At 44.2% G+C, this 23,810-nt stretch overlaps 1 protein-coding gene across 1 annotated transcript in view; it reads left to right on the top strand.

Annotated features, from left to right (window-relative positions):
- The first annotated feature begins 10,403 nt into the window (after nucleotides 1–10,403).
- The window catches only part of LOC108708788 (FH2 domain-containing protein 1), a 31,601-nt gene continuing 18,194 nt past the window's right edge, over nucleotides 10,404–23,810 (top strand). The window contains exon 1 of the mRNA XM_018247823.2: nucleotides 10,404–10,969. The gene's annotated coding sequence lies outside the window, so the exon portion shown is untranslated. The remainder of the gene's footprint in view (nucleotides 10,970–23,810) is intronic.

The following is a 23,810-nucleotide window of genomic DNA, read 5'->3' as shown; positions in this document are numbered from 1 at the left end:
CCAAGAACAGAGCCTTGAGGAACTCCGACAGAGAGTGGGAATGTAGTAGATTTAGAGAAGGAAACTTTAAAGGAACGGTCAGACAGATAAGATGTAAACCATGAAAGAGCAGTGTCCCGAATGTCAGCTGAGTACTACTGAGGCTACAGAGAGATCTAGAAGGATTAGTATGGAATAGTGACCTTTAGTCATTGCCAGTAGAAGACCATTGGTTACTTTGGTGAGTGCAGGTTCAGTTGGGCAGAAGTCAGATTGCAGGGGGTTGAGAAGGGAGTTGTGATGCTGGATCAGGCGTTTGTAATTTGGATGCGAAGGGAAACTGGACAATAGCGGGAGAGCTGGGATCAAGGGAAGGTTTTTTGAGGATAGGAGTAATTAGTGCTTGTTTCTATAAGGATGGAAAAGTACCAGTAGAGAGTGAAAGATTAAAAACAGTCATATGAAAACGTTTGAATCTACTCCACTTTCAACAAAAAAGATGACAGTGGTATGTCTTTCATTTGCCAGGAACATCTGAGTACTGGGGGGTTTTCTGAACAAAGATTTTTAAACTACAATGAATGTAGTAGTAGGACTGGTCAGGAGCAGCCTCCAGTGGCTCAACTAGAGAGTGCACAGTTCCAGGGACCCACACCCCAGAGTTCAAATCCCAACTCATCCTAAACCAAGTGTTGGAAAGACTGTAGGACAGAGGAAAACAAAATACGGACAGGAATTCATGGGATAACTGTAGGAATGCTATCTTTCCTGCATGAATTTATATTCTTCTGTACCAGGCATCACAAATTTGGTTCCTCTGAACCATGAGAAACCCTCAATGTCCAAAATAAATATTCAAGTTTCCCAATGTGCTGAGCTGATGAAACTATACAGTGCATAGGGTTAAAAGTGGATGGGCAAAGCATTTACAAATAGTCTCTTGAGAAATAAATGTCTGTATATTGCCCAATGCAACTCCTGAACCTGATGTTTCAGTGTAATGAAATATAAATAATGATCAATACCCTGTGGCTGGACAACCTACAATACAATGGAAATCCATAAAACAGTTCCCAGACTCCTATTGTCTTAATAAAGCCAAAATCAATTCTATACCAACAACCCATTAAAGGAAAACTATACCCCCAAAATGAACACTTAAGCAACAGATAGTTCATATCATATTAAGTGGCATATTAAAGAATCTTACCAAACTGGAATACATATTTAAGTAAATATTGCCCTTTAACATCTCTTGCTTGAGCCACCATTTTGTGATGGTCTCTGTGCTGCCTCAGAGATCACCTGACCAGAAATACTGAAGCTCTAACTGTAACAGGAAGAGATCACCTGACCAGAAATACTGAAGCTCTAACTGTAACAGGAAGAGATCACCTGACCAGAAATACTGCAGCTCTAACTGTAACAGGAAGAGATCACCTGACCAGAAATACTGCAGCTCTAACTGTAACAGGAAGAGATCACCTGACCAGAAATACTGCAGCTCTAACTGTAACAGGAAGAGATCACCTGACCAGAAATACTGCAGCTCTAACTGTAACAGGAAGAGATCACCTGACCAGAAATACTGCAGCTCTAACTGTAACAGGAAGAGATCACCTGACCAGAAATACTGCAGCTCTAACTGTAACAGGAAGAGATCACCTGACCAGAAATACTGCAGCTCTAACTGTAACAGGAAGAGATCACCTGAGCAGAAATACTGCAGCTCTAACTGTAACAGGAAGAGATCACCTGACCAGAAATACTGCAGCTCTAACTGTAACAGGAAGAGATCACCTGACCAGAAATACTGCAGCTCTAACTGTAACAGGAAGAAGTGTGGAAGCAAAAGACAAAACTCTGTCTGTTAATTGGCTCATGTGACCTAACATACAGTACAGTGAATCCTACGATCCCAGGGGGCGGCACTTACTTTTTAAAATGGCAATTTTCTATTTATGATTACCCAATGGCACATACTACTAGAAAAGTATATTATTATGAAAATGGTTTATTTACATGAAGCAGGATTTTACATATGAGCTGTTTTATGCAATATCTTTTTATATAGACCTACATTGTTTGGGGGGTATAGTTTTCCTTTAACTTGAACCTTTAACTAACCTTTTAGAAGAAAGGAGGTTCCAGCTAAATATTGGGAAGGGGTTTGTTACAGTGAGAGCTGTGAAGATGTGGAATTGTCTCCCTGAATCAGTGGTACAGGCTGATACATTAGATAGGTACAAGGAAGGGTCGGATGCTTTATTCACCAGTAGCTCCTCCCAGCAGACAGGAGGGAGCCAATGAGATTAGAGGAGGGAAAGGGGTGTTACAGGGAGAGCTGGGAAGTGAATCAGTGGTACAGGCTGATACATTAGATAGGTACAAGGAAGGGTTGGATGCTTTATTTACCAGTAGCTCCTCCCAGCACACAGGAGGGAGCCAATGAGATTAGAGGAGGGAAAGGGGTGTTACAGGGAGAGCTGGGAAGTGAATCAGGGGTACAGACTGATACATTAGATAGGTATAAGGAAGGGTTGGATGCTTTATTCACCAGTAGCTCCTCCCAGCAGACAGAAAGAAGCCAATGAGATTAGAGGAGGGAAAGGGGTGTTACAGGGAGAGCTGGTAAGTGAATCAGTGGTACAGGCTGATACATTAGATAGGTACAAGGAAGGGTCAGATGCTTTATTCACCAGTAGCTCCTCCCAGCAGACAGGAGGGAGCCAATGAGATTAGAGGAGGGAAAGGGGTGTTACAGGGAGAGCTGGGAAGTGAATCAGGGGTACAGGCTGATACATTAGATAGGTACAAGGAAGGGTCGGATGCTTTATTCACCAGTAGCTCCTCCCAGCAGACAGGAGGGAGCCAATGAGATTAGAGGAGGGAAAGGGGTGTTGCAGGGAGAGCTGGGAAGTGAATCAGTGGTACAGGCTGATACATTAGATAGGTACAAGGAAGGGTCAGATGCTTTATTCACCAGTAGCTCCTCCCAGCAGACAGGAGGAGCCAATGAGATTAGAGGAGGGAAAGGGGTGTTACAGGGAGAGCTGGGAAGTGAATCAGGGGTACAGGCTGATACATTAGATAGGTACAAGGAAGGGTCGGATGCTTTATTCACCAGTAGCTCCTCCCAGCAGACAGGAGGGAGCCAATGAGATTAGAGGAGGGAAAGGGGTGTTACAGGGAGAGCTGGGAAGTGAATCAGTGGTACAGGCTGATACATTAGATAGGTACAAGGAAGGGTCGGATGCTTAATTCACCAGTAGCTCCTCCCAGCAGACAGGAGGGAGCCAATGAGATTAGAGGAGGGAAAGGGGTGTTACAGGGAGAGCTGGGAAGTGAATCAGGGGTACAGGCTGATACATTAGATAGGTACAAGGAAGGGTCGGATGCTTTATTCACCAGTAGCTCCTCCCTGCAGACAGGAGGGAGCCAATGAGATTAGAGGAGGGAAAGGGGTGTTACAGGGAGAGCTGGGAAGTGAATCAGGGGTACAGGCTGATACATTAGATAGGTACAAGGAAGGGTCGGATGCTTTATTCACCAGTAGCTCCTCCCAGCAGACAGGAGGGAGCCAATGAGATTAGAGGAGGGAAAGGGGTGTTACAGGGAGAGCTGGGAAGTGAATCAGGGGTACAGGCTGATACATTAGATAGGTACAAGGAAGGGTCGGATGCTTTATTCACCAGTAGCTCCTCCCAGCAGACAGGAGGGAGCCAATGAGATTAGAGGAGGGAAAGGGGTGTTACAGGGAGAGCTGGGAAGTGAATCAGGGGTACAGGCTGATACATTAGATAGGTATAAGAAGGGGTTGGATGGTGTTTAGCAAGTGAGGGAATACAGGGATATGGGAGATAACTCATAGTACAAGTTGATCCAGGGACTGGTCCCATTGCCATTTTGGAGTCAGGAAGGAATTTTTCCCCCTCTGAGGCAAATTGGAGAGACTTCAGATGGGTTTTTGCCTTCCTCTGGATCAACTGGCAGTTAGGCAGGTTAAAATAGAGTTAAAAGGTTGAACTTGATGGATGTGTCTTCTTTCAACCTTACTTACTATGTGACTGTAAGAGAGTAGGTAAGACACACTGTATGGAGAAAGGACTATAGGACAAAGAGTCGGGAAGACATCATGAATGAAGGGAAGGATTGTGGGACAAAATCAATGAAGAGAGGGACTTAGGGCAGGGAATAGAGAAGCCAAGTAGAGAGCAGATAATAAAAAGTAGGACTATAGAGTAGAGAAGACATGATGAAGAGAAGGGCTGTAGGACAGAGACTAGGGAAGACAAAAGAGAGGACTATAGGGCAGAGTAGAGTGATGGCCATGATCTAAGATGTTTCACAATGTTGAGAAATATTCCAGTGCTTAAGTGCCTGTTCTGGACTCTGTTTCTGCCTGATCCGTTACTTCTCTGAGGTCCTTATTGTTCTGTTTAACATGAAATACAGTTCATGTCAGGCCTCAGAATGTCTGGCAGTTCTACAGAACATCAACTCAACATCAAGTCCATCTCCCCTATTTGTACAGTGGGCAATATTAGGACTGTCATGGGCTTGTCAAATTGTCTGCTAGCCAGTCCCATAAGCAAAATCCAGAATAAAGAAAAGACTGTACCAAATCCAGAGCAAGTAGACGGAACATAAGGAACTCCACAGGGCAGTTACCATTGTGTTCCAAGTAGGGTTGGGCCAGGGGGCCACAGCACTATTACTGTTATGGGCCACTTAGTACAGGTTTAATGGATCTTGGGTGGGGTAACAATAGAGGCACAGATAATGCTGGGATTCTGATGTTTCAGAGGATTATAAAATGGGGGCACAATGAGGCCAAAAAGCATTAATGGATGGTAGGAGCAAATAGAGGCATTGGGAAGCAATGGAGACAAAGACTATTTTGGAATGGAGGAGAAATGGATGCACAGTGGATTCTGGGACCAGACTGCAATGGAGGCAGAGGATTCTGGGATGAGAAAGAGAAGGTAAACTGATTATAGGATGGGCGAGTATAATGGAGCCAGAGAGAATTCTGGGATTGGACATAGAAGGCAAATAGGATTGTACAGTGGGGGCAGGAATAATTACCTGGGAGAGGAAAGAGGGTGTAAAGGCTGGTGGGACAGGAGTAAAATAAAACAAGAGAGGATTCTGGGATGGAAGAGAGACAAGGCAAATATGTGGTTTGAGGGCACAATTCATACAGGGAGGAATCCTGGGATGGAAAAAGGAGGCAAATTGGGTTGGGGGCACCATGGCACTACAGGGAATTCTGGGATGGGAGAGAGTAAATAGGATTGTGGGGTGGGAATACAATGGAGCCAGAGAAGATTCTGGGATGGGACATAGAAAAGGATTGTGGGTACAGTGGAGGCGGAGAATTCCCTGGGAGGGGAAACTGGAGACAAATAGAATTCTGGGATAGGCAAGAGAGTAGCCAAAGGGATTGTGGGTCAGGGGTAAAATAGAGATGGGGAGGGAAAACAGGAGGTAAATAGGGTTGGGGTGCAATGGGGCAATAAGGGGAGAGAGGAAGCAGAAAGGGTGGAGGGCAGGTCGGACTGAGAATTAAAATAGGCCCTGGCATTAAAGGTACACACAAGTCCAAACAGCCCCCACCAGCCCACTAAATAGTGACTTTCTATTGTACCTTATAGTAGCCCCTCTGGCAATTGCCAGAACCCACAGATTGTCAGTCCGGGCCTGGTGGAGGGTAGAATGGAGGCAATGAGGGGCAATAGAGGCAAAAAGGGTGGGAGTACAATGGGGGCAGGGAGGGGTAAGATGAAGTGAATAGAATTGGGGATACAATGGGGGCAGGGAGGCAAATAGAGTATTAGGGTTACAATGGAGCCAAGGAACAGGAGGCAAATTGGACTGGGGTGCTACAAAGTAGGGAGGCAAATTGTATAGGGGTACAGTGGGGACAGGAAGGGGAGACAGTCGTACAGACAACAGAAAATCAATACATAATTACCCAGATTTTCATTTCCTGTACTGAAACATGGCAGTAGGCACTGTAGGGTTAATCCCTCCTGTTGCAGACGGAACAGGAACTTCCTAATGAATAAATTAACCTCCCTTCCCCCGCGCCGCCATCTTTTGATTTCTTAACTCCCCCATAACGAGGGTTGGGAAGCTTTGCCCACTGCCATGTTTCAGTACAGGAATGAAAATCTCAGTGAGTTTGTATTGATTTTCTGTTTTCCTGTTACTTACACATGGCAGTGGGCACTGTAGGGGCATACAGAAGCAGCCAATACATGGGTGGGTTATGCCAAGGAAAATGTAATTATTTAGAGCACAGTTAAGAACTGCATACTCCATACTGCTGCTTTGCAGATGTCTTCTGCAGTTACCAGATGTCTTCTGAAGTTACCAGATGTCTTCTGCAGTTACCAGATGTCTCTGAAGTTACCAGATGTCTTCTGCAGTTACCAGATGTCTCTGAAGTTACCAGATGTCTTCTGCAGTTACCAGATGTCTCTGAAGTTACCAGATGTCTTCTGCAGTTACCAGATGTCTTCTGAAGTTACCAGATGTCTTCTGCAGTTACCAGATGTCTTCTGAAGTTACCAGATGTCTTCTGAAGTTACCAGATGTCTTCTGAAGTTACCAGATGTCTTCTGCAGTTACCAGATGTCTTCTGAAGTTACCAGATGTCTTCTGAAGTTACCCGGAGTGCCCAGGATGCAGCTGTACCTTTGGTTGAGTGTGCCTTAAGCTGAGAGGGTACTGTGTGGGACTGGTGTGAATATGCCATTCTGATGCATTCCTTTATCCAGTTAGACACCGTTTTTTTGGTAGGTTGATTACCTAGTCTTGTACCTTGAGTAATGATTAGCAACGAGTTAGTTTTCCTGATCTCCTTGGTTCTTCCAAGGTAGATTTTGAGGCATCTGACAACATCTAGAGAATGCCACTTCTCTTCTTCCAAGGAACTAGGGTTCTCAAAAAAGGTAGGCAGTATAATGTCTTGAGACATATGAAACTTTGACACCACTTTTGGTGTAAACTCATCCAAAGTTCTTAATATCACTTTATCATTATAAAAAGTGAATTTGTCTGGTTCTGCTGATATAGCGTGAATTTCACTCACTCTTCTGGCAGATGTTATGGCAAGAAGAAACGCCAGCTTAATGTTAACCATTTTAAGAGGTACCTTGTCCAGAGGTTCGAAAGGAGTCTCTGTTAGAGCTTTCAGGACCAGACTTAAATCCCATGGGGGAACTTTGGTTTTAGGTAAGGGTCTCGTTCTTTTTAGGGCTTGAACAAACCTTTTGATTAGTGGTCTGGAACTCCAGTTTATGCCTGAGAAATGCGAAATCTGGCCTTTGAGGGTCAAATTGGTCAATTTTAATTCCACTCCACTTTGTAAGAATTCCACTATTTGTAATTCGGAGTTCTGTGTGGCGAATGTATTCCTGGTGGAACACCATTCGGAGAATTTTTCCCAGGTCTTGTAATATTTTTCAGTTGTTGAGTGTTTTTTGGCCACTAGCAAGGTGGTGATTGAGCCTTCTGAAAGGCCTAGGGATCTCAGTTTCTCACTTTCAAACGCCAAGTCGTTAGAGCGAGTTTTTCTGGATATGGATGCACCCGTGTCTGCTGAGTGAGGAGATCCTGTCTTACTGGCAGTTTCCAGAAATTCCAATTGGCCAGTCGGAGAAGTTGAGGGAACCACACTCGTCTTGGCCACCAAGGAGCAATCAGGATTACATTGGCTTGATCTTCCAGTATTTTCCTGATCGGGATCAGTACTATTGGAGGGAATATGTACAACGGTCCCCAGTTCCAGGTTATTGAGAAAGCATCCGTCAAGGTGGCCTCTGGATCTTTTTTCCAAGAGCAAAATGTTTGCATTTTCTTGTTGAACCTGGACGCCATCAAGTCCATCTTGAAAGGACCCCATTTCCTCCAAATTGTTCTGAAAACTTGGTTGTTTAGTTCCCATTCTCCTTCCATTGGGGGAGATCTGCTTAATTTGTCTGCAATCTCGTTGTTTTTCCCCGGGATATGGATTGCTTTCAGAGACAGTAAATTCTTTTCTGCCCATGTAAGTATGGTCATGGTCAGAGATAAGAGGCTCCAGCATTTTGTTCCTCCTTGTTTCATGAGGTATCTGACCGCTGTTGTATTGTCTGATTTGATCAGAATGGCCTTCGTTGATATCAGAGGATTGAAGGCTAAGAGACTCAGGTGGATTGCTTTTAACTCCCTCCAGTTGGATGATTTCTGACTCTCTTCTTTGTTCCACCAACCTCGTACTTTGTGTTCCCCCAGGTGGGCTCCCCATCCTGTCCTGCTGGCATCTGTGGTAATTATGATCCCATTATCTACCAAGAGGGGCATGGGGACTGACAGGTTCTCTGCTTGCGTCCACCAAGTTAGACTCTTCAATGTTTCTTTCACTAAATAGATGAGTTGATCCTGCTGATTCCAGTCTCTGACTTGGGATGAGCATGGACTTTTCCTCGTTTATTTTCCAACCTAACTGTTCCAGGTAGCTTTGTACTATTGTTAGATGAGTCTTCAAAGTTGCCACCGTCTGTGCTTTGAGAAGGATGTCGTCTAAATAGGCATAAATTTGGATTCCCTTCAGCCTCAGGTTTTCTAATACCGGGGCTAGGATTTTTGTGAAAATCCTTGGAGCAGTTGCCAGCCCGAAAAGGCATTGCTGCATATTTATAATGTTTTGAACTTTAGGAATCTTCTGTGAGCTTTCCAAATGGGTATGTGTAAATAGGCGTCCCTTAGATCCAGCTTGACCATCCAATCTCCTTTGGATAGGGCTGCAGCGATTGATGTTATGGTTTCCATTCTGAATGTGGGAATCTTCAGGTTTTTGTTGAGGTTTTTTAAGTTTAAAATAACTCTGTATTCCCCATTTACCTTTTTTTGTAGGAAAAGGTGGGAGTAGATTCCCGTGAATCTTTGATCTGGGTGGACTTTTGAGATCACTTTGTTCCACCATAAGTCTCCTGTTATGAGCCGGAGATGTTTTGTGGCTTCTTTTGTTCTTGGTCTGTCTAATGATGAGACAGTTTCAAACTGTCTTGAAACTTCCTCCTAGATAAGACAGCTGGACTCTCGCACCTTCATGCTTTTTTGTCAGTTTTGGGCTCTCTTTTGTAACCCTGTGATTGGAAATTTTGGCTTCTGGATTTCCATTGCTTAGGGTTGTACTTTCCTGGTCTATATTGCATTGCATCTCGAAAGGAGTTACGCTGGTTTTTGTAGTTGAACCTTTTGTCTCTTCTTTCTTGAGGTAGGAATGCAGATTTTCCAGCTGAGGCTTTAGAGATGATTTGATCCAAACTGGTTCCAAACAATAAGTCTCCTTTGAACGGTGAAGAGCACAAGTTGTGCTTTGATTGGGAATCTGCGTTCCAATGCCTCAGCCAGAGGGATCTTCTTGCCGCCACCGCAAGACCCATTGATCTGGCTGCCAATTTGACATTACTGAGTGAGGCTTCAGCAGAATAATCATTGTCTATCTTGATATCATGGTGCATCTCCAGAAGTTTGAATCTTTCTGTCCCAGTTTTGATGGCATTTTCCAGCTCATTTATCCAGATTCTATTGGCTCTGGTTGTTGTAGTATTAGCTACCTCAGCCTTGCAAATAGCCCCCCGTAAGAGGTATAATTTCTTTAAGGTGGCGTCTTGCCTTCGTTCCATTGTGTCTTTGAGGGAGACTCCATCGTCTACAGGTAATGTGCTTCTTCTGGCCACTCTGGAGGAGCATTCACTTCTACTGGATTTCCTCCTTTGATCTTCTCTGATTGGAGGACTTCTGTAGAAAGGATAGTTTTATTAAGAGTCTAGTAGCACATCTCTTTAGTATTTGTGTATTAACACTTATCCTGTCCGTCATGAGGCTGATGCGTAAGTATAAGGGTATTTACTTACAGTTAGTACACCCAATACCACTTGTGGCACAATCCGACTGTTTCACAAAGTCCTGGTAGGGGGAGATAGAGACGCAGTATTTCTGTTACACATACAGCAGCGTCTAATCCTTTTGGCGCGTTTGCTTTTGAATTTTCGCGCCTGCGCATTACCTTTCTGCAGGTTGCGGTTATTCAGCGGTTTATTGCGCATGCGCCGATAACCAGCATTGCGACTTACTACGCTGATCGGCAACGGATGCCATGGACTCACCAGTCCCCCCAGAAACGCACATAAGCACGAAGGTTCTGCCCTGCGGCTTCAGCGCAGGAGATGTTTTACCACTGGCACTTGTTGGGGGAGTGCAGGAAGAAAAAAGATGGCGGCGCGGGGGAAGGGAGGTTCATTTATTCATTAGGAAGTTCCTGTTCCGCCTGCGACAGGAGGGATTAACCCTACAGTGCCCACTGCCATGTGTAAGTAACAGGAAATCAGGACACAGAGCAAGTTCCCATTAGATCGTGAGCTTTATAGACACAAAGTTCCTGTTGAACTTGTCATACCAAGAACATAATTAGGAATAATAAGAGACACCCACAGCAGCCCCGCGAGAGATAACGAATGGGGAGAGACAGCAGGTCCTGTAGATTTATATTTAGAAATGAGGGTTCAGGTGAGTGAGGCCCCGCCCACTGACACAGGTGCTGCTCTGAGAGTTTTCTCTATTCACTCACCCACAGACAGAGGCTCATAGTGACAGTCTCATAGACATCCTTATACTGAGAGAGACAGGCACCCGAGGAGAGACATCACCTATAGAGACAGGCACCCGAGGAGAGACATCACCTATAGAGACAGGCACCTGGGAAGAGACATTGGATTTGGGTGTGAAGAAAGTGACATCTCTGAACTGTCCAGAAGAGACATGTCTACTTTAGACTGAGACTGCTGCTTGTTAGAAGTACTTATCTTCAGTGAGACACCCTCTGAGGGGCAAGGAGTGTGGGAGAGACATGCATTTATTATACCCCTGAGAGAGAGCACATTATCCCATTAGACTGCTTGTCAGGAGGGAGAGAGACAGCTGGTGCCCATTGTAAGTAAGTACGAGTGCAGTGACTGTCTCTGGGGTTGGGAGATACGGGCTGTCTATAGTGGAGGTGACTGTATGTTTGACACTCTATAGACATTATGGGGGAGACCCATCTACTCCACTGAGCTGTCAGGTTATTCATGTTTAGGGTGAGACAGTCCCCAGCTCATCCCTTTAAACCAGACTCACATCATCTCCCCACTGAGAATTAACCTTAGAGAATTAATTGGGATTCATGCTGCCGACTGCACTGCTAACAAACTGCCCTACGTATCCCAATGTGATGCTCATTAACCCTTCAGTCTGTGGGATTCAGAGGTGGTTCTGGGGGGGGGGTATTTAGGGGTGACATTTGGTCTCCGGGGGTTGGGGGAGAACCTGCTGAGTTTAATAAATATGTAAGTGAATTAAAGCCGTGGATATTAGTGATGATATTGGGCTACAGAAAGAGATGCTTGGGGGGGGGTGAATATTATTATTGGGGTTCGTGGTGTCGCTGCTGATATGGGGGGGGTGACAGGCTTGGGAGGTTGGGGTTGTCGGCATTTTGAAAGGGTGAGTTATATATATATTTATTTACTTAGCAAGTTAATGATCAGATTATTTGATTGTTTTATGGATTTGCTTCTTCCCCTCTATCACATTCCAGCAAATTGGAGGGACATTTGGGGCAAGTAAAGGAGGTGCAACCAGACACTACTATGTGACTACTTGATGCTCCCCTGGTTAGCTCACGTTTCACACAATTACTTGCCACTTTGTCTATTTGTTGGCCAGTTGGAAGGGCCACGAGACCAGATGAGACCCTTTCATTAGGCGGCAGTGAGTGGCCAGTTACTAGGATGCAGTGAGTGCACCATTACTAGGATGAGAGTGACCATTTACTAGGGATACAGTGAGTGCCATTACTAGGGATGGCAGTGAGTGACCGGTTACTAGGGATGACAGTGAGTGACGTTTACTAGGATGACAGTGATGACTACAGATGGCCAGTACTTAGTGACAGGGAGTGACCAGCTTACTAGGATGACAGTGAGTGACCAGTACTAGGATGACAGTGAGTGGCCATTACTAGATGGACAGTGATGACCAGTTACTAGGGATGACAGTGGCCAGTTATAGATGACAGTGAGTGGCCAGTTACTAGGGATGACAGTAGACCTGTTACTAGGATGACAGTGAGTGCCAGTTACTAGATGACAGTGAGTGACCAGTTACTAGGATTGACAGTGATGCCAGGGGGATGACAGTTATAGATGACAGTGGAGTGACCAGATTAGTTACTAGGGATGAGTGACAGTTACTAGGATGACAGTGACCAGTTACTAGGATGACAGAGTGGCCAGTGAAACTTAGGGATTACTAGTTTACTAGGATGACACGTGGCCAGTTACTAGGATACAGCCAGTTACTAGGATGACAGTGAGTGACCAGTTACTAGGAGACAGTGAGTGGCAGTTACTAGGATGACATGCGAGTGACCAGTACTAGGGATGACAGTGAGTGACCAGTTACTAGGATGACAGTGAGTGGCCAGTTACTAGGATGGCAGTAGTGCAAGTTACTAGGGATGACAGTGACTACCATTACTAAGGTATGACATGAGTGACCAGTACTAGGGATGGACATGAGTGGCCAGTTACTAGGGAGACAGTGACCAGCTTACTAGGACCGTGACTGACCATACTAGGGATGACAGTGAGGTGCACCAGTTACTAGGATGACAGTGATGACCATTACTAGGTACAGTGTGACCATTACTAGTGACAGTGAGTGACCAGTACTAGGGATTGACAGTGCAGTGACCAGTTACTAGGATGACAGTGATGACCAGTTACTAGATGCAGTGAGTGACAGTTACTAGGGATGACAGTGAGTGACCAGTTACTAGATGACAGTGATGACAGTTACTAGGGATGACAGTGATGACCAGTTACTAGAGACCAGTGAGTGGACCATTACTAGGTGACAGTTGACAGTTACTAGGGATGACAGTGAGTGACCAGTTACTAGGAGATGACAGTGATGACCATTACTAGGGATGACAGTGAGTGATTTACTAGGACAGTGAGTGACCAGTTTACTGGATGACAGTGGTGACCAGTTACTAGGGATGACAGTGAGATGACCAGTTACTAGATGACAGTGCAGCTGGCCAGTTACTAGGGATGACAGTGAGTGACCAGTTACTAGGGATGACATGAGACCAGTGTATGCCAGTTACGATGACTACATGAGGTGGACCAGTACTAGGATGACCAGGTGATTACCAGTTACTAGATGACAGTGAGACCAGTTCACTAGGGATGACATGAGTGTGACCAGTTACTAGGGATGACAGTGATGTGACCAGTACAGTGAGTTACTAGGATGACAGTGAGTTTACTAGGATGACAGGATTACCAGTTACAGGAGGACATAAGTGACCATTACTAGGATGACAGTGAGTGACCAGGTTACTAGGGATGACCCAGGATGGCCAGTATAGGATGACAGTGAGTACCATACGCCAGTTACTTGGATGACAGTGAGTGACCAGTTACTAGGGATGACAGTGAGTGACCAGTTACTAGGGATGACAGTGAGTGACCAGTTACTAGGGATGACAGTGAGTGACCAGTTACTAGGGATGACAGTGAGTGACCAGTTACTAGGGATGACAGTGAGTGACCAGTTACTAGGGATGACAGTGAGTGGACCAGTTACTAGGGATACAGTGATGGCCAGTTTTACTAGATGACAGTGAGTGACCAGTTACTAGGGATGACAGTGACAGTGACCAGTTACTAGGGATGACAGTGAGTGGCCAGTTTACTAGGGATGACAAGTGAGTGACCAGTTACTAGGGATGACAGTGAGTGACCAGTTACTAGGGATGACACGTGAGTGAACCAGTTACTAGGGATGACAGTGAGTGGCCAGTTACTAGGGATGGACAGTGACAGTGACCAGTTGATAGGTGAACAGTGCAGTGGCCAGTTATAGGGATGACAGTGAGTGGACCAGTTACTAGGGATACAGTGAGTGACAGTTACTAGGATCTGGATGACAGTGAGTGACCAGTTTACTAGGGATGACAGTGAGTGGCCTAGTGGACTAGGGATGACAGTGAGTGACCCAGTTACTAAGGGATGACAGTGAGTGACCAGTTACTAGGGATTGATCAGTGAGTGACCAGTTACTGGGATGACAGTGGAGTGGCCAGTTACTAGGGATGACAGTGAGTGACCAGTTACTAGGGATGACAGTGAGTGGCCAGTTACTAGGGATGACAGTGAGTGACCAGTTACTAGGGATGACAGTGAGTGACCAGTTACTAGGGATGACAGTGAGTGACCAGTTACTAGGGATGACAGTGAGTGACCAGTTACTAGGGATGACAGTGAGTGACCAGTTACTAGGGATGACAGTGAGTGACCAGTTACTAGGGATGACAGTGAGTGGCCAGTTACTAGGGATGACAGTGAGTGACCAGTTACTAGGGATGACAGTGAGTGACCAGTTACTAGGGATGACAGTGAGTGGCCAGTTACTAGGGATGACAGTGAGTGACCAGTTACTAGGGATGACAGTGAGTGGGCAGTTACTAGGGATGACAGTGAGTGACCAGTTACTAGGGATGACAGTGAGTGACCAGGTAATGATACTAGTGCTGAAGCTGGTACTGGTACCGATACTTATACTGATGATACTGGTACTGATACTGATACTTATACTTATACTGGTAGTGATGATACTGGTACTGATGAGTTCCTGGGTCCTGTGTCCCTTGATTGGGTTTCTGAGATTTGTTCTGATACTGTAACCGATACTGATACTGATGATACTGATACTGATGATACTGGTACTGATACTGGTACTGGTACTGATGATACTGATACTGATGATACTGATACCGATGATACTGGTACTGGTACTGATCCTGGTATTGATACGGATACTGATGACATTAAGCCAAAAAACAAACAAAGTCAGCTGGGCCAGGCAAGAAGCCTTGAGAACCCTGTTGACTAAAAGCGAAGCAGTTCAGACATAATGAAAAATGGTTAAAAACTAAAACCGAGTACATAAAACCCTCACACACCACCAACAAACTGAATAACAAAAGACTCCATAGTGGAAGTGATGAAGTCTGGGAAAAGTGTCCCTAAAACCATTTAAAAACCAGGCTACAGATGGAGCGATGATCTAGTACAGCTTAGACCATTACATATGACAGTGTTCTTGCTGCAGAAACGTTCAACCATGGATGCCAGTCGCAGTCCCAGAACCCTCCCTTCCAATCGTTCCCCAGATAGAATCTCCTACGTAGCTACGTACGGAACAAGTGGGAGCTAATCACCCACCTTCCACCTATGCCACAAGCCCAACGCGTTTTGCCGTTTGCGCGGCTTCTTCAGGGGCATAAGTGCCGGGTGTGTGTCCAAATGCCGTTTAAATAGCCGTCCCTAGCCGTTCGTGTAACTCGGCGCCTCTTGCTAGCGTCACTTCTGGTTACGTGTGATGTTAGTACCCTCTGGCATCTCATTGTGCATGCGCTGCCCATACTTGCGCGTAATAGTCTGTAGGTTGTGCGCTTACATTCTTCTGACATTGCATATTGCGCCCCCCATATATTCCTGGTTGCTATGGGAAATGGGGCCAGTAACATATCAAAAAAGGGTTAGTCAGTGACTAATCAGAAACGGAGACCCCTCTAATTAAATGGATAGCGCTATGGGGCACAGTGAAGCCAAGGACCGCTTAGTTTAACCTGAAAAGGAATAAATAGCTACTTAAAATGATTCCTATAATAGTGATTCTTAGTATATCGATGTAAATTATGAAAATTATAAAAATGGAGAGAAGGTAAAGCCCTCATTCAGGCCATATGGTACTTTAGTATTTAACCAATAAATCCATTGGTCTTTACGCTGCAATAACTTCCTATCTATATCGCCAACCCGCATTGTGGGGTTGATGTGATCCACTGCTGTAAATTTTAACATCTCAATATTGCCATTGTGTGTTTCATTAAAGGAGAAGGAAAGGTTAAATCTAAGTAAGTCTTATCAGAAAGGTCTATATAAATACACCAGTAACCCCTCAAAGTAATGCTGCTCTGAGTCCTCTGTCAAACAGCACATTTCTTTCCTTCTATTGTGTACTCATGGGCTTCTGTATCAGACTAACTGTTTTCAGCTTAAACCTCCAGGGCTAGGGCTTGAGCATGCTCAGTTTGTTCCTCTCTCCTTCTATTGTGTACTCATGGGCTTCTGTATCAGACTTCCTGCCTTCAGCTTAATCCTCCAGGGCTAGGGCTTGAGCATGCTCAGTTTGTTATTCTCTCCATCCCTGCTGTAATCTGAGCCCAGAGCTATGAGTGAGCAGGGAGAGACTTGGACAGGAAGTGATGTCACACCAAGCTAATATGGCAGCTGCTATCCTAAACAAACAGAGAGTTTCTAGAGCTTATTACTCAGGTATGGTAAAACATTCTACAGAATAAATATAGCATTCTAGCTTGTACTATTGCAGCTAATCTATTGGCAATAAAATGCCTCAGTAGCTTTCCTTCTCCTTTAATGTGTCTTGCTACCGATGTGTTCGTCCTATGTTTAACATCTCCCACATGCTCAAGGATTCTTCTCCTAAATTCACGTTTTGTTTTACCAACATACCGTTTGCCGCATTCACAATTCATCAAGTATATTACTCCTGATGTCCTACAATTCATGAAATGCTTTAAGGTGTAAGTAGGAATGTCCAATCTTCCAAGGCATGTCGATGTTTTCTCAATAAAAGGCCAGGCCTGAGAACCACCACATTTATAACAGCCTTTAGTTTTATTTCCCAGCCATGTTGGCTTAGTATCATTACTGAGATGACTATGTACCAACTGATCACGTAGATTTTTGCTGCGTCTAAAAGTGATTGTGGGATTACTCCCAATTACTTCTGATAGATCTTTATCTTGCTCCAGAATGTGCCAGTGTTTGCCTTGAATCTGGCGGATCTTTTTATGTTCGGAACTGTAGTTCCCAATGAACCTTATTACTTTCTGATTATCACCGGAGACAGATATTGGCTAGAGATTTCCTAGGCACAAGAAGATGACTCCTATCTGCAGTGAGAGCTCTCTTATAGGCTTTCTTGAGGGAATTATAACCTCTCTGCTTGAATCTTTGGTACAGTTCATTATCAGCTTCATTCTTGAGATCGGCCAGTGTACTACTACAGAGCCTTCTGACCCTTAGATACTGACCTGTCGGAATGCCTCGTATAAGGCCTGAGGGATGTTGGCTTTTAGCATCCAGAAGATTATTAGTAGCTGTTTCCTTTCTAAACACCGTGGTTTGAACATTGTTATTGATATCTCTATAGATTTGAATGTCAAGGAAATTGATTATGTCTTTATTAATTTCCGCCGTGATTCTTAAATTAATATCATTACTGTTCAATGCATCAACAAAACTATGGAATTTTTCTGGGGTACCTGACCATATTACATCGTCTATGTAGCGTAACCATAGTGCGATGTTTTCTGTGAACTCCATGAGAGCCTCATTAAATACAAAATTGTGTTCCCACCACCCCAAATATATGTTGGCATAGGTGGGGGCGCAGGTGCTTCCCATTGCTGTGCCGCGTATCTGATGGTAATAGGCGACCATTGAATGTAAAGAAATTATGTTGGAGTATGAATTCCAATAGTTCAACCACAAATGCATTATGTTTTTTATACTGCTGTCCCCGTTGTTCTAGGGCAGTGGTTCCCAACCAGTAGCTCGTGAGTAACATGTTGCTCCCCAACCCCTTGGATCTTGCTCCCAGTGGCCTCAAAGCAAGAGCTTATTTTTGAATTCCAGACTTGGAGGCAAGTTTTGGTTGTATAAAAACCACATTGTACTGCCAAACAGAGACTCCTGAAGGCTACCAGTCCACATAGGGGCTACCAATAGCCAATCACAGCCCTTATTTGACATCCCCATGGACTTTCTCATGCTTGTGTTCCTCTCCAACTTTTTTACATTTAAATGTGGCTCACGAGTAAAAAAGGTTGGGGACCCCTGTTCTAGGGTGTCCAGGACCACTTTAAGTCCTATCTCGTGTAGGATGCTTGTATAGAGTGATTCTACATCTAAGCTGGCCAAATATTGATCCTCCCCTAAAGAGATCCCTTCCAGATGTCTTAGAGCATCCATGGTGTCTAATATAAAAGATGGGAGACTGTGTACAAACGGTTTTAGTATTTGATCAATACAGATACTCGCAGGTTCAGTGAGGCTCCCAATGCCTGAAACCATCGGACGTCCTGGGGGGGATGTTGCATTTTTGTGGATCTTTGGGATCGTATAAAAAGTGGGAATGGTGGGTGATTTGACCATCATGAAATTAAATTCTTCCTTACTAATAATATTTGAATCTTTCCCTCTTTTTAGAATAGATCCCAGCTCTGTTTGAAAAACCTTGGTGGGATTAGCACTTAATAACGTGTAGCAGTTCTTATCTCTTAATAGACGTGGACATTCCTGAACATATTTCTCTCTATCCTGGATTACAATGTTGCCACCCTTGTCACTAGGTTTAATTATTATGTTCTTATTTTCCTCCAATTCTGTGATGTCGTATCTTAAATGTCAGATTTTTAGATTTTGGACCCTCAGTCTGTACCTTGTGTTTTTAAAGTCAAGGGTGCAGCATTCTATAAAAGTGTCAACCTTAGTTGACCCTATTGGAGTGTATGTACTTTTTGGTCGCAGTTTGGTAAAAGGACCTTCACATTCAGTCCTATACACCTCATTATCTTCTAACAGATAGCAACGATCCTGGAATACCTGCTTCTCTTCAGCATTTAATTGTTCCCCTTTATTCCCTCTGCAGAAATGTTTGTGTAAGGAGAGTTTTCTCCCAAATAAATGTAAATCCTTAATAAGATCAAACAACAAAAAGGTATTGGTGGGAGAAAAGGACAGACCATGTTTCAAACCTTCAAGTTGGTAATGAGTGAGAACTGTTTTTGAAAGATTGAAAACCTGTAACGTATCATTACCGACTACCTGTTGTAACGGTAGCCCCATCACTGCCGGTCCCTTAGCTTTACTCTCCCCACACCTTCCCCCTGACGCGGTTCTAAAAAATTATGAGAGGCCACTGGGGGTATTGTGGAGTGTGTTGTTTTAGTTGGGAGTTGTTTATTGTGGTCAGACTTTTTTCCTAACCGACTGCTTGATAAGCTTCCCTGTGATGAGTCACTTAGTTCACTCTCTGAGGTGTATGGCTCAGGACTAAAGCGATTAAAATCCATATTGCTATTGATGATACTAGTACTGATACTGGTACTGATACTGGTACTGATGAGTTCCTTGGTCCTGTGTCCCTTTATTGGGTTTCTGAGATGTGTGTATCCAATAGTAACACAACACAAACCTGAGTAATGATGGGTTCCTGGGGCCCTGTGGCCCTTACTTGGGTTTCTGAGACCTGCATTGTGCACTTAACTTGCTGACTTACACAAACTACTATAGAGTAATGATGGGTTATTGGGGCCCCTTGTGATGGGATGCGCATATTGGGGTGCATTGGGAACAAGTCCTGAATAAAGGAGGGAATATTACGATGAGAATTTATTCAGGAAACTCCTAGAAATACTTTGCTCGTTAGTGTCATTAGGGGAGGTGACTCAGCCGGGATTGTGCAATGAGACACCTGGTTCTGGTCAGTGTTAGGCTGAAACAGATCCATCACTACAGTACCCCCTATTTGTGCCATTATTTGGGGGGGTAATTACCAAGATTGTTAGTTCCTTGACCAGAAATTACATGTAATTATTTTTCCTTACAACACTCACATGATGGATCCTGACCTGTGAACCAATCAGATCTTGCTATTTAAGTCTCCTATATGTTCCTCAGGATGTAAGATAAATAGATTAGTAAATAGATATAAAGATCTGGGTTGTTGCTTAATTACCCTGTGGGCAGATATTTGTATATCTAATATATTCATAACATTTACACTTTGTACACAATGGGTGGAGATAATGGTAAGAAGATGGAGATGATGAGGGAGATGATGGTAAGAAGATGGAGATGATGGTAGGAAGATGGAGATGATGATGGAGATGATGGTAAGAAGATGGAGGAGATGATGGTAAGAAGATGGAGGAGATGATGGTAAGAAGATGGAGGAGATGATGGTAAGAAGATGGAGATGATGGTAAGAAGATGGAGATGATGGTAGGAAGATGGAGATGATGGTAAGAAGATGGCGCTGATGGTAGGAAGATGGAGGAGATGATGGTAAGAAGATGGAGATGATGATATGAGGATGGAGATGATGGTAAGAAGATGGAGATTCAGGCCTGTCTTCCCAGCGCGCGCAACAAGATGGCGACGAGCTGGAAAGCCTGCCATCGCGCTCACATGTCCCGCAGTCCCCCTCCATCTCAGCTATGACGGGTTCACGGAGCCCGAGTCCGCCACATGTGGATACGCAAGAGCTGCTTAATACTATTCCAGATGCCCCTCCAGTCACGGAGGACATCTTGCTACAGCATCTGAATACTTTAAAGGACTCTCTCACTCACACAATCACCGATTCGGTGGCTCAGGCCCTTACTACAGTAAAAGCAGATATCGCTGAATTGGGCGATCGCACAGATAAAGTGGAAAGCTCCTTAGATGAGCCGATTGAGTCTTACAATGTTTTGACGGAGGAACATAATACTCTACAGGCAGACCATGCTCAGCTCAAATTGCTCTGCGAAGACTTAGAGAACCGCAACCGCAGAAACAATCTGCGCATTAGAGGTATACCTGATGCGGTCAAACAAGTGGAGCTCAAGGACTATCTGCATAAGCTGTTTACTTTTCTGGTCCCTGACCATCCTCCTGACCTGTGGCGTATAGACAGGGCACATAGAGCCCTAGGGGCCAGACCACCTGAGGTTAAGTTACCTAAAGATGTCATTCTATGTCCACATTATTTTGAAAGCAAAGATCTCATTATCCAAACTACTAGGAGTCGTCAGTCCATCCCTTTTCAAGGGATAACTCTCCAAGTTTTCAACGATGTTTCACCTATCACCTTGGCAAAGAGGAGAGCCTTAAAACCACTCACCCAACGTCTGAGGGAGAACAACATTCCCTATAGGTGGGGCTACCCCTTCAAATTGATAGCTGTTAAAAACAGCAGGTCGTATGTACTGCACAATATCTCTCAGGCTAAACAAATTTTACTAGCCTTGGAACTGTCAGCCGCCGATGTATCTATACAGCCATTGCGACGACCGATCCCCGACAAGTTACAGCCCATCTGGGACAAAGTACCTGCTTCGCCTAAACATGGGGCTCCCAATGGCAGGCCCATACAACCTCTCCCTCAACGACCACGGGATAGAACAACAACCTCCGTCGGAGACCTCCAGATGTCAGATGTTGCCGCTGGACATTGAATATTTTGTCACGCCGCTGAGATGGGCTCAGCGAGGACCTGGACATACTTTTACCTACTCTGATAACCGAGACTAGTTCATACCCCGAGATAGAGTCTGAGGATTATTCATCGACCTCGGCTAAATCTACTCCATTGAGTGTATCTACTCATTTACATAGAAGGATAAGAACCAGTGGACTGTGACTCACAACTCTGCCGTTTGGCATTCTCACTGTGATTGCCCATTACAGCTGTGGCCTGCAGATGAGTACACAAAATTTCCACGCTTCCTTCATATTCTGTTTTATTTGTTTTTTTATTACAGTTTTATTGTTTTTGTTTTGCTATGCTCTCAGTTTAGCACTAAGGTTAAATTTATGTTTATTGTTACACTTGTGGTACTTAGACTTATGTCATCGTACTGGGCAATATAATATGGTGGTGACCCTGAGAGACCAAGCACCAAATATTGTGAAATGTCTGCTTCCAGTGGGGTTCAAAAGAAAAACGTATGTAAATCGTGATGGCTAATTTTGTCTCTTTAAACCTTAAAGGTGCCAATTCCCCATTGAAACGGAAATTGTTGTTTAAAGAATTACGCACTTTACATGCAGATGTAGCTTTCCTTCAGGAGACGCACCGCAAAAAAAATGAGATCTGGCGATTAGCTGATTCCAGATATCCTAAATACTATTTCGCCTCGAATCCGCAAAAAAAAGCAGGAGTAGCCATCTTATTGCGTAATACGGTTAATTTTACTTTGATACACAAGGAAGTGGACATGAATGGTCATTATCTATTGCTGAATGGTGTCTTGGAGGGGGTTCGGATCACACTCCTCAACATCTATGCGCCCAATAGAGGCCAGATTAGGTTCCTTAACAAGTTAAATACGCATCTTAAAAAATATCTAGGGGACCCTGTAGTCCTGGGAGGGGATTTTAATCTGGCACTCTCACAGGTTAGGGATGTCTTGAGGGTTAAAACAACTACGCCTTTGAAGGAGTTAGAGCTTTCCTCACAAAGATTTCGTCAAATATTAAGGAAACTCCCGGTCCTAGATATATGGAGAATTAAACATCCCACACTAAAACAATATACCTTCTATTCTGACCCCCATAGTATGCATAGCCGAATAGACTATATACTAATTTCGCCCCAACTTAGTCATCCTGATATTAAGGCTGCGATAGGGCAAATAACTTGGTCCGATCATGGGCCAATCACAGTTCAAATACCATTGCAGGATCTTTGTAGGGTCAAGACCTGTCAATGGAGATTAAATGAATCCTTACTGGGGTCACCAGAGCACTTGAAACTTTTAGGGACAAAATTAGAGGAATTTTTCCAGCTGAATACTGGCTCAGTACCAGATTTCTCCACTGTATGGGAGGCCCATAAGGCTTTTATACGTGGTGAATTAATTGCCCTAGCTAGCCAGCTCAAACGCGATAAACAGGTAACACTGAGGGACCTCCAGGACTCTTTACACTTGTCAGAGCGACAATTTTCGAATAGGCCCACCCTACCACAGTTGGCTAACATTACTATCTTACGCAATAAAATTAAAGATTTACAAACACAAGACGCAGAGAAAACATTGCGGTGGACCAAACAAAGGTACTATGAATATAATAATAGAGCACACACTTTGTTGGCTAATAAATTGAAAGAACGTACAACACTTCAAAGACCACTACTGATCGACACAGGACATCGAATAGAGTCCAACCCTAATAAGATTTTAGACTGCTTTAAAGACTATTATGATCATTTATACAATTTACCCACTCCAGTTACAGACCCTATTCAACACCAGGAGGCCTTACATAATTTTTTAAGGCAATCTGGACTTCCCATTCTCACTGAACAGGAGCTCAGTCAGCTAAATGCCCAGATAACAGTAGAGGAGTTGGATTCGGTCCTCAAGGAACTCCCAGCCAAGAAGTCACCGGGCCCTGACGGTCTGACATATAAATATTATAAATGCTTTCCCAAACAACTGTACAGCAGAATGTGTGATTTATATAATAGCTATTTACAAGGTGAATCCATGCATAGAGAGACTCTGAGATCATATATTACGGTCATTCCCAAGGTAGGACGGGACCACACCAAATGTGCCAGCTATAGGCCGATATCGCTCCTAAATGCGGACCTTAAAATTTTTACCAAACTCCTAGCGAATAGGCTAAATGAAATTCTCCCTCGACTAATTCATAAGGACCAGGTGGGTTTTGTCCGCTTTCGGCAACCTGGAGATAACACACGCAGAGTAGTCGACTTAATTGATATACTAAATGCAGACAAAAGAAGTGCCCTGGCATTGAGTGTCGACGCAGAAAAAGCGTTCGACCGCCTTGATTGGGAGTTTATGTTCTCGACATTGGACATAATGGGTTTTTCGGGGTCCTTTGTTACGGCTCTTAGGG

The sequence above is a fragment of the Xenopus laevis genome, chromosome 2L (assembly GCF_017654675.1).
Source record: "Xenopus laevis strain J_2021 chromosome 2L, Xenopus_laevis_v10.1, whole genome shotgun sequence".
Classification (NCBI taxonomy): domain Eukaryota; kingdom Metazoa; phylum Chordata; class Amphibia; order Anura; family Pipidae; genus Xenopus; species Xenopus laevis.
This window is presented reverse-complemented; position numbering and strand designations above follow the sequence as displayed.